This window comes from Lycium ferocissimum, unplaced genomic scaffold (assembly GCF_029784015.1).
Source record: "Lycium ferocissimum isolate CSIRO_LF1 unplaced genomic scaffold, AGI_CSIRO_Lferr_CH_V1 ctg7218, whole genome shotgun sequence".
NCBI classification, from domain to species: domain Eukaryota; kingdom Viridiplantae; phylum Streptophyta; class Magnoliopsida; order Solanales; family Solanaceae; genus Lycium; species Lycium ferocissimum.
The window spans coordinates 14308-25023 of NW_026726683.1; the positions used below are offsets into that span (position 1 = coordinate 14308).

Here is a 10716-nt window from a genome sequence, read left to right on the forward strand (position 1 = left end):
AGTCTTCAAGATGTTTTAAAGCGTATTTGGTTACTTACGGATTCGTTCGTGCGTTCTGTTGTTACTTCTTGCATTTGGGTTCTGGCCGCAGTATGTGTATGTGTGATATTGACATTGGATACTTGACCGTGTAATTGTTATGTGTGATGTTGACCGCTGGATATTTGACCGTGGTATGTGTGTATATGTGGTATGTGATATGTGATAATATGATGGTATGATGATTATTTACTCATGTTTCTAAGTCCCATGATGATTCGGATATGATATGGATATGCACGAATAAGGTTTTAAAAGTAAGTCTTGTGGGTTCTGATTATTGCACTATTTTTCTGTACTACTCACTTCGGCTATGATCTCGTTTTCTGTATGCCATGCTTTACATACTCAGTACATATTTATAACGACCCCCCCTTTCTTCGGCACGTTTCATGCGCGCGGTACCCGCGAATAAGTAGGTGATGTTAGCGAAGATGTTCCCCTGGATTGGCGAGCTCCATTTTTTCCGAGGTGTCCGAGTCGAGCATATGTGTGATATGGTATCGGAGTTATGTTAGAGACTTTGCGACAGTGTCGTGTGTGTGATATGTCGATTTTGTGAGCGGTCACACGAAGTCGATGTATTATTGTGCATTATCTTTAAGATTTGTTTTGTAATCGGCTATGTAAGCCGATATATCGATACGCATTATGTTACAGAATTCGTTTTGACTACGGATTTTATTTGATTTGAAAAAGAGAAAAGTATGATGTTCTTTGAAAATTTTCTTTTGCATTTTGACACGTTTGCGGCCGATGATGATTATGTGTATCAAGAAAGTCTGCGGGTTCGCTCGGCCCTAGGTAAGGGTCGGGTGCCCATCACACCCTATCGGATTAAGGGTGTGACAAGTATCTTGTCCGGCCGTTAACGATCGGTGGAACATATATATTGTCTTGTCCGGCCATTAAGGCGCGGTAAAATATATATAGTATCTTGTCTGGCCATTAAGGAGTGGTGAAATATATAGTATCTTGTCCGGTCATTAAGGCACGGTAAAATATATATATAGTATCTTTTCTGGCCATTATGGCGCGGTGAAATATATATAATATCTTGTCTGGCCATTAAGGCGCAGTGAAATATATATAGTATCTTGTCCGACCATTAAGGCGCGGTGAAATATATATAGTATCTTGTCCGGCCATTAAGGCACGGTCTTTTCTGGCCGTTAAGGCTCGGTAAGCATCCAAATTACACATATATAAATACATATAACATGCACGAGAGCCCAATTGAATTTTACTACTCTATCGGAGTGACGTAAGGTCGGTAACATCCGATTTGTGTTATGGAACAATCATCATCGCTATATCTCACCTTGAAGGAACAATTATTATAAGGTGAGATCAACAACAGTGAATAAAATCGAGAAAATCATGAAATAAACTCAATAATCTCATAATAGCTTTAAAATCATAAGCTTTGGAATTTCTAGAATTAAAATCATCATCATCATGTGCATCATAGAAAACATCTCATCTTTAGTATCATAAGAAGCTTTTAAGAATCATGAACTTCTAACTTTTGGAAGTAAGAAGGTTATGGAAACATATATGGATCATAACATAGGAATCATGCCTTTTGAAAGAAAGGGACTAGCCTTAACATATTTTTCGGTCTCCTTAGCCACTCAACATTTATTCTTCCAAGCTCGTAAATCTACATATAAATCATTCATACTATGGTAAGGCTTAATGTCATACGCTCATCTTAAGCTTTTAATTTAATTCCGTTTAGAATCTGCCGAAATTTGGGCAGCATTTCCCCTGTTTATATGCCTAGCCCGAATTCATAATTCAACAACCAATAACAACATCATCAAAACCAACAACAATAACACCATTATTAACACCAATATGCACCATAAGATATCCTACACGACGTTTTCCCAATTTCTCAACCAACCATAACAACATCCATAACACCAAAATCAAAGAATTATATTCAATTTAGTCTCAAATTAATCCAAAATTCTGTTTCAAACTCACCTCATGGCCATCAACTTCAATTCAACTCTTTATGATTTTTCTCCTATGATTCTTTCCTCTCTAAGAATTGCTAAACCTTTACATCATCTTAATCATGTAAATAATAGGAAGAACATACCTTATAGTGGAAGAACTTCACTCTACTCACGCCTTTCCAAGATCAAGTTCATCACCACCTTGAAGAGAAATAAGAACAATTACCTTCCATGAATTTTCTTTGAGGTTTTGATGTTTATATTCTCTCTTGATGATATGGAAAAGTTATGGAAGATTATGGAAGGTTATGGAGGATTAAGAAATATTATGGAAGATTATGGAAAGTTATGAAACGTTCAAGAGCTCTCAAGAACTCTTTAAAAGTGTGGGGGATGAGAAGATGGTGAAAAATGAGGGGTTAGAGGAATATTTATAGGTGTGTTGGGTCGGATACTGTAGCAACAGGGTACTGTAGCAGCCGTTTTTGCTCCGTCAGCCTAACTTGTAATGTCCATAATTCTCTACTCCGATGTCGTATCAACGAGCGATTTATTGCGTTAGAAACCAGATTCGACGAACTTCATTTTAGGCTTTTGAAACACCTTAAAACTCCTAATATACTAGGAGATATACCCCTCCAACGTTTACTAAAAATTTGCCCAAAATCCTGCCAACTTTTTTCAAATTTTCGTCAAACTTATTTTCTTCGATTTGCTTGATCCCGGAATCTTACGAAACTCTCCATACATGATATTTATCATTAATCATACTTGATAATGGTCATGTCCTTTGGTTCCAAGGTTGTCCTTCCCGGTTATGACTTACAAGATTATAATTCATCATTTACTTAAACAATATACTTAATAATGCTTCGTTCCTCACAATCCAAAGTTGTTTTACCTAGCCATAGCTCGACATACTTACATTCAAATTTAACCAGTGCTTCTCCGAGGTACGGGGTGTAACATCAATTATCTAACGTTCACCGCCAAGGCTTTAGAAATCTACATTTAAAAGGACTCATGCCATGGTTAAGTCTTAAAGACATTCTTGAATTCAAACTAGAGCAACTTATGAACTAACAAAAATTGGGAAGCATTTCCCCTATTTCATCGACTTCTACCATATCGCAAAACAACTTTCAAAGAACCATAATAACATCCACAACATCATAATCAAGTAGTCATATTCCATCAAGTCTCAAAATTCATTCTCATATTCAACTTATATCAACAAATTCACACCAGCCCTTGCACAATTTCATACAACACTTCCTTGTCATCACTAATACCTATCATAACAAGATTATACCCATAGCATACCAAGAATCATGACTTGAGTTAGTTTACTACTCACAAACATCATGAAATCTACATTTAGACCTTACCTTCTACTTTCTCCTTTCACCCAAGTTATTCAACAACTAAGCATCCTTACTAACATGAAATAAGCATGAAAACTAATCTTTTATCTCATAAGAATGAGCTTTGGAGCAAGTTATCAACCTGTATGAAAACCCTAGCTTCAATACCTAAGAAATTCTTGAAGTCTACTAACCCTGGCAAGTCTTCCAACACATGGATATATTGATTCTTGCCTCTTGATCTTTGATTTCTCTTGGATTTGTGTTGATATAGTGTGTGGAATATTCTAGAGCTCTCAAGAGTTGTGGAGAAGATGGAAAATGAAAAATAAGAACTTGGGCCATCTATTTATAACAAAAAAATAAAGCTGCCAGACGAGATTATACGGACACTTATACGGTCCGTATAAGTGACCGTATAATACCACCAGTGATTGACCCTTCTATGGAATGTTATACGGACCATTATACGGACCGTATAAAGTTATACGGACCATATAAGTGGTCGTATAACCCATATTTTCCAAACTCGCTCTCGTTGATTCGTTTGACCTCCAATCCTTGTGGAACCTTCTTGGCACTTATATAACACTTCATTAACCATACAATAGGCCCTTTAGCAGCTCCTCAAGACATCACTAAATAAATATTAGCTCAATTATAGCGAAAATCTTTCCAAACATGACTTGCATCTCACTTCCTTCAACGAACTTAATTTCACATATTCATATGACTTCAAAATCTTATGGTACCTACTTTAAGCTATCTAATACTTTCCTTAACCTCATAAGGACTTCATATTCACCTTAGGCTCGTATTAGTCTACTCATAATGCAACAATATGAAATCTCTGAGATGTAATAGTGATCATCCCAACTACCTCCAAAATCTAACACACATGCGCACAGCATATCCTCGAGAGTCTGAATGATGCGCTTGTCCATCAGTATGTGGATAAAATGCTGTACTAAGACTCACCTGAGTTCCCAAACCTTCTTGGAAGGACTTCGTAAATTAGCTATAAACTGTACTCCTCTATCAGAAATAATAGATACTGGAACACCATGGAGTCGTACTATCTCTTTGATATAAAGCTTTACATAATCTTTAGCTGAATATGTAGTTCTAACTGGTGGAAAATGAGTTGATTTCGTAAGTCTATCTACAATTACCCATATAGAATCATACTTACGCTGAGAACGGGGCAAGCCTGTAATGAAATCTAGATTAATCACTTCCTATTTTAAAGTCAAAATTTCCATAACTTGCAATAATCCACTGGGCTTTTGATGCTCAATCTTTACCTGCTGACATTTAGGACATTGAGCTACGAACTCTACTATGTCTTTCTTTATTCTGTCCTACCAAGAATGGATTTAAGATCATGATACATTTTCGTTGCTCCCGGATAAACAGAATAACGGCAACAATGGGCTTCTTTCAAAATCTGGTGACGTAATTCTGCAACATCAGGAGCACACAACCTGCCTCGACACCTGAGAACTCCATCTGTAAAAATTTCAATGGGTGACTTTTTCTTCTAAGGAAGTGTATTTCTATAATGAACTAATATGGGATCCTCATACTGGCGTTCTTTCACCTTAACTACTAATGACGAAACAGCTGAATTATGAATAGTAACTCCCATATTGCCCGAGTCCATTAATTGAACTCCTAGGCTAGCTAACTGTTGAAGCTTACGAGCTAACTCTCTCTTCTCTGGCTGGATATCACACAAGCTACTCATAGATCTACAGCTAAGAAAATCAGCTACAACGTTTGCTTTCCCTAGATGATATAGGATGCTAACATCATAATCTTTCAACAGGTCCAACCATCGCCTTTGTCGTAAATTCAACTCTCTCTCCTTGAAAATATACAGAAGACTCTTATGATCTGTAAAAATATCAACGTGAACGCTGTCACACCCCGACCTTACTAGGGTGTGATGGGCACCCGACTCTCCTCAGAGTCGAGCGAACCCTTAAACGTTCGCGTTACTAAAACCTGTCATTTCAAAAAAAAATTAAGAAACATGAAACTTCTCAAAATAGAGATCACTGTTTTATCCAGGTTATGAAAACCTGCAGTCAATCACATAAACTTTTACCAATCGACAACATCTGAAAATACGCACTCTTCTAGCATCTACAACCGGTTCGCGTTCCTCGACACTCTCTCCACAGGACACTGTCTGCAAAGTCTCTAGGATATACACAAATACCATGACATAAGTGCTTGACTCGGCAACACTCCGAACTGAATCGGGAGCTCGCCAATCCCGCGGGGACAACTTCTAGCAAGTCTCTCTTCATCCGGTGTACTGCGTGGCATGAAACGCAGCCCCCCCCCCCCCCCCGAAGAAGGAGGGTCAGTACGGAATATGTACTGAGTATGTAAAGCATTACCGAAGCGTAAACCGAAAAGTACAACAGAAAGCAAGTTTAGGTTACCTGACATGAATTAAATATTTAAATAAAATAGTCCCTTCGGACGGCCGCTCCGACTAATAATAATAACAATAATAGTAATAACAACGGTAATAATAATGATAATAATACTAGTAATCCCCTTCGGGTGTGCGGTTCCGACATACGTCTATCCCGGCCCCTTCGGACATGCCGGTCCGGAATCAAATGATGGCCCCTTCGGGCATGCCGGTCCAACATACGTCTATCCTGGCCCCTTCGGACATACGCCGACCCCGACATAATAATCCTAGCCCCTTCGGGCATGTCACTCGTGGCATACGGCTACCCCCGGCCCTTCGGCATGCCACTCGTGACATAATACTAGTCCTAGCCCCCTTCGGGCATAATAATAATAGTAATAATAATAATAAAATCTCACACCCCCCGCCGGAGTGGTTTTGGAAAATCGAATAATAAGATATCGCACTCCCCTTCGGAGTGGTTTTGAAAAGTTTTGTAAAATATCACACTCCCCGGAGTGGTTTTGAAAAGTTTTATAAAATATCGCTTAATAGTTAGGGCAATAGCCAAAAGTTTTCCTTCAATTGTGGTACAAAAATAAGTCAAATAAAACAATGAGGCGGAGATCCGGAATAGCGGGTCCGCCCGAGTCAACGGAGGTGGCGTACTCGAATTACATATACTAAGCTTAATGGCGTCATTCATGGAAGTTTCAAGGCAATTCGATTACATTCCTGCAAGTTACGGACGTTTGAGCATTTTTTTCCAACAAGATATAAGGATTCTAGTTCAATCGCACTGAATGAATAGTGCTCAATTTCAGAATCGAATTTCGATGAACAGAATAACCCCCGAGGCTCAAATTCAAGCCTAGTACACCTAGGACATGCCAAAGGAAGGAGAGGGATAGCTTCACATACCTTACGGACGTCTTATGCTCGCTTAATCTCCAATCCCGTTTCGCCTAGAATCTGCAAATGGTCACATTTACCAGTTACTATTCATGAGACTTTCAATCTTCAACCTTAGCCAATATTTGTCTACCGAAATTTCGGCAGCATTTCCCCTTTAAACACACCATCCCGAGGATATGGCTCGGCCCAAATATCAACAACAACCAATCCAATAATCATAAAGACAACATCCATAATCAATTCATAACGCATTCTAAGCAATTCGCACAATATTTCAAGACAATTCAACAATATGCTATGCAACCCGAGATCTTCCAACTTAATGAACCCGACAATAATGTGTTTCTTTCTTTCCAATTCTCGTACTACGTCAACAATTCCATACACTTCCACCATAGCTTCATAAATATAAGAGAACATGTTAGAATCATATTAACTTTCAAAACAGCCCACAACAGTTGCCATAAGTCATTAAACCTTCATTTCACGTTGTAGAATTCACAATACGACAAACAAATCATATCAAGTACAATTAGTCCATCTCTACCACACAAACAGCCACCATTCGGTCAGCCCCTCAACACACACAACTTCATACTTTTCATCCATTTCCCACACATTACAACAACACACAAACAAGCTACATACAATTAATTCTTCACTCCTACACAACTACACACACACACGGCCTCAACACACTACACACGGCCACAACTTGCAACACACAACCCTTCATGATTTTTATCCGTTTCCATACAATATAACACGTCCAAGGCAGCCACAAAACATGCAAAAGAGAATTGAATCATACCTTTTCCTCTTGCTTTCTTCATGCTCGGCTAAGCTTGTCTTTACAAAACAAGTGGTTCCTTTCTTCCAACAACTATTCCACAAGATAAAGGACCTTCCATTTAGTCACAAACTAGAAGAAAAATAATTTTCCATGACCACCTTTAGGGGGATGGTTCGGCCAGCCCCTCCAGCCGAACCCTTCCTCTCTTTTCTCCATCTTGTTCTTTCTTCTATTCTCTCCAAGTTTCTTGAATTAAAATGATGAATTGTGTCTTATTTCATCACTTATACATATATATATAATGATACACAAACCATACCAAGGGTGCCACGCCCCTCCCTTGGACGTTTTTTTTTTTTCTCCTTCTTCTTTTTCTTTATTTTTCTAGAATTTTCTTGCATGAAATTGATAAAGATGATTTAATTATCATCTTATACTTACCATATATAATGCACATGTGGCCCTATGGCCCACTCCACCTCATTCTCATTTCATGAAATTTCTAAAAAATTTTCCATAATGCACTCTTGGTCCCAAATCTTTTCCTTAATGCTTCCTTCCAACAAAATCATAAACCATTTATCGTAAAACAAAGTCAAGAGATAACCTTGTCCATAACTCTTCGCAACCAACTTAAAAATATTTCGACATGCGAAATGCGGGATATAACAAACGCCATACAAATAATGCCTCCACATCATCAATGCATGAATCACAGTAACTAACTCTAGATTGTGGGTCGGGTAGTTTTTCTCGTGTTTTCGCAACTGCCTTGAAGCATAAGTAATAAATTTACCATGCTACATTGACGTGCCGCAGATTTGTGGTACATTCGACACCTTTTTACTATAGATTTTGGGTGTTCTCAAGTAAGCCTGGTTTATTTTAATGTGTTTTTGTTATGTTTTAGGAAGGCAATAGCCCAAAAGCAAAAGAAACAAAGAAAAAGGAAGAATTGCCCAGAAACGAAGATTCGACGGTCTGTCAATTGATCGACGGACCGTCCTTTGGAGCGTTAATGAGTTGGATTTTCCAGTGATGGCCTAAGTTGAAGAGGATAAAGAACGGAGCTATCGACGAAGCGTCGAATGGATTGACATTTCGTCATTTGTCTCGTCAAATAGACTTATCCATCTGTAGAGAGAAAGACGGAAGAATCGACGGGGCGTTAAGCTGGTCGACGGCACCGTCAAACTAAAGAACTAAAAGACGAAGGAATCGACGGCCCGTAGAACTGATCGACGGTCCATCGATTCTACCACCAGGGGCAGTTTTGCAATTTCTTTGATGTGCATTTTTTGGAGCCTATTTAAAGAACATTTTAGGTTTTTCTCATTATCAGATTATTCTCCAACATTTAACACTTTTTCCATTGGTGGGTGAGCATTGAATACCCCCCTTTTGGAGCTTAGTGAAGACAAAAAGATTCCATTCCCACCATCTTTATTACACTTTGTAAGCTTTATGTCTCTATTATTGCTTACTACTTTTGTGACCAATATATGTGAGTAGTTTCTTTAATCAAAGTTGTGGACCCAAATTATGGGTGTTATGTAATGGGTGTCTAACATTGTATATATATATATATATATATATAATGGGTTGTGATGTGTTTTATTATTTCTCATATTCATTGTTAGTTAGTGGTTGCAAACACTTACTTATGCACAAACCCTAATTTTGTTTGGAAAGATGAACTAGGGTTTGAGTTGAAATAATATAACAAGGACTCGGAGCGCTAACCCTCGTTTAATGAACTCACTTAGGGATAAGATGAGTTCTACTTGGCATATTTAATCGGTCTTATTTGCAACTTTTCTATATTTGGGAAAATCATGAAAAGAAATACTTTCTAACTATTAAAAAATATTAGGAAGTGCATTAGAGATTAAGTGCATACATAACCACCACCCATTAGAAATATATCACATTGATACCCATAACATAACATCTAATCACAGCGGGAACATAACTTTGGTTCTTCTAATCCAAACAATTTCCAAATACTCCAAAATAGCGAATACAAACCAAAATCCTTTTTCTACCCTAGTCGGAATAGAACTAAATTAGTAACATATATAATTAGTATTTATTTCACACTGTATTCCCCGTGGGATTCGACTCCAACCTATTTGGGTTACTATATTTGACAACGACCGCCTTACGCCATAATTTAGGTATAATTTGAGCGTATCAAATTTTAGCGCCGTTGCCGGGGAATACGGTTTTGAAATTACTAATTGTTGTGTACTTTTCTTTAAAAAAAATTCTATTCCATCACACCTTGTTTGTTATTTTTGGTAAATCAGGTGAAAATGGCAGGAAGACACAACCGAAATCAAGGAAACCAAGGTGGGCTCCAAGTGAACCCACCTGCACCAGAAGAGGAGGAAGATGAGAACATATTTGCGGAATTCATTAATGAAGCTGATTATGCTTCTGCTGTGGTCCCTCCTAGGACTGGAAATGCTACTTTCAAAATCGATAGCTCTATTTATTAACAGCTGAAACTTGAAGGTTATTTTTGAAATTCTTTGGAGGATTGTCCACTCTGACATTTGAAGAACTTCCTGTATGTGTGTGCTCAACAATCCCAAGGTGCTGTTTCTGCTGATGCACTTCGGTTACGGGTCTTCAAATATTCCTTGGCTGGCCAAGTAAGGGAATGGTATAAAAAGCTTCCCAGCAATTCTATTCACACCTGGAGCGAGCTAGCCAATACATTTTTGAAGAAGCGGTTTCCACCGAGCAAAAAGGCTGAACTTCGAGATAAGATTTTTGAGTTCAAACAGCTCCCGGGGGAACAATTATATTCGACATGGGAGCGTTTCAAGTACTATCTTGCTCAATCTCCAACTCATGGGTTTCTGGATGCTATCCTCACCGAGAAGTTCTACAAGGAGTTAGATACAATGAATCAGATTGCAGTCAATACTGCCGCTTGGGGGATGCTTCATGGACAAGTCATTTGTTAACATCGCCCGGTTGCTCGATAATCTCACCACCCAAAATCAAGCTTGGCACTCCAACGATAGTGAAGTTTTGTCATATGGTAGTCCTTCTGTTGCCGCGGTGGCCAAAGAAAATCATGAGCGAGATCATGCTTTTGCTCAATTGCAAACCACCGTGGATTTGCTGTCAAAGAGGCTTGCGGAGAAAGAAGCTAAGGGTGTGAATGTTGTTGAAGAAATGCCATCTCATGCTCCC

At 38.5% G+C, this 10716-nt stretch overlaps 1 non-coding gene across 1 annotated transcript; it reads right to left on the bottom strand.

The window, feature by feature from the left end:
- Positions 1–10268: 10268 nt before the first annotated feature.
- LOC132045606 (small nucleolar RNA R71) lies at positions 10269–10375 on the bottom strand. The gene has a single exon (XR_009412481.1). It is a non-coding gene; the product is annotated as a small nucleolar RNA R71 (small nucleolar RNA).
- Between the last annotated feature and the right edge of the window lie 341 nt (positions 10376–10716).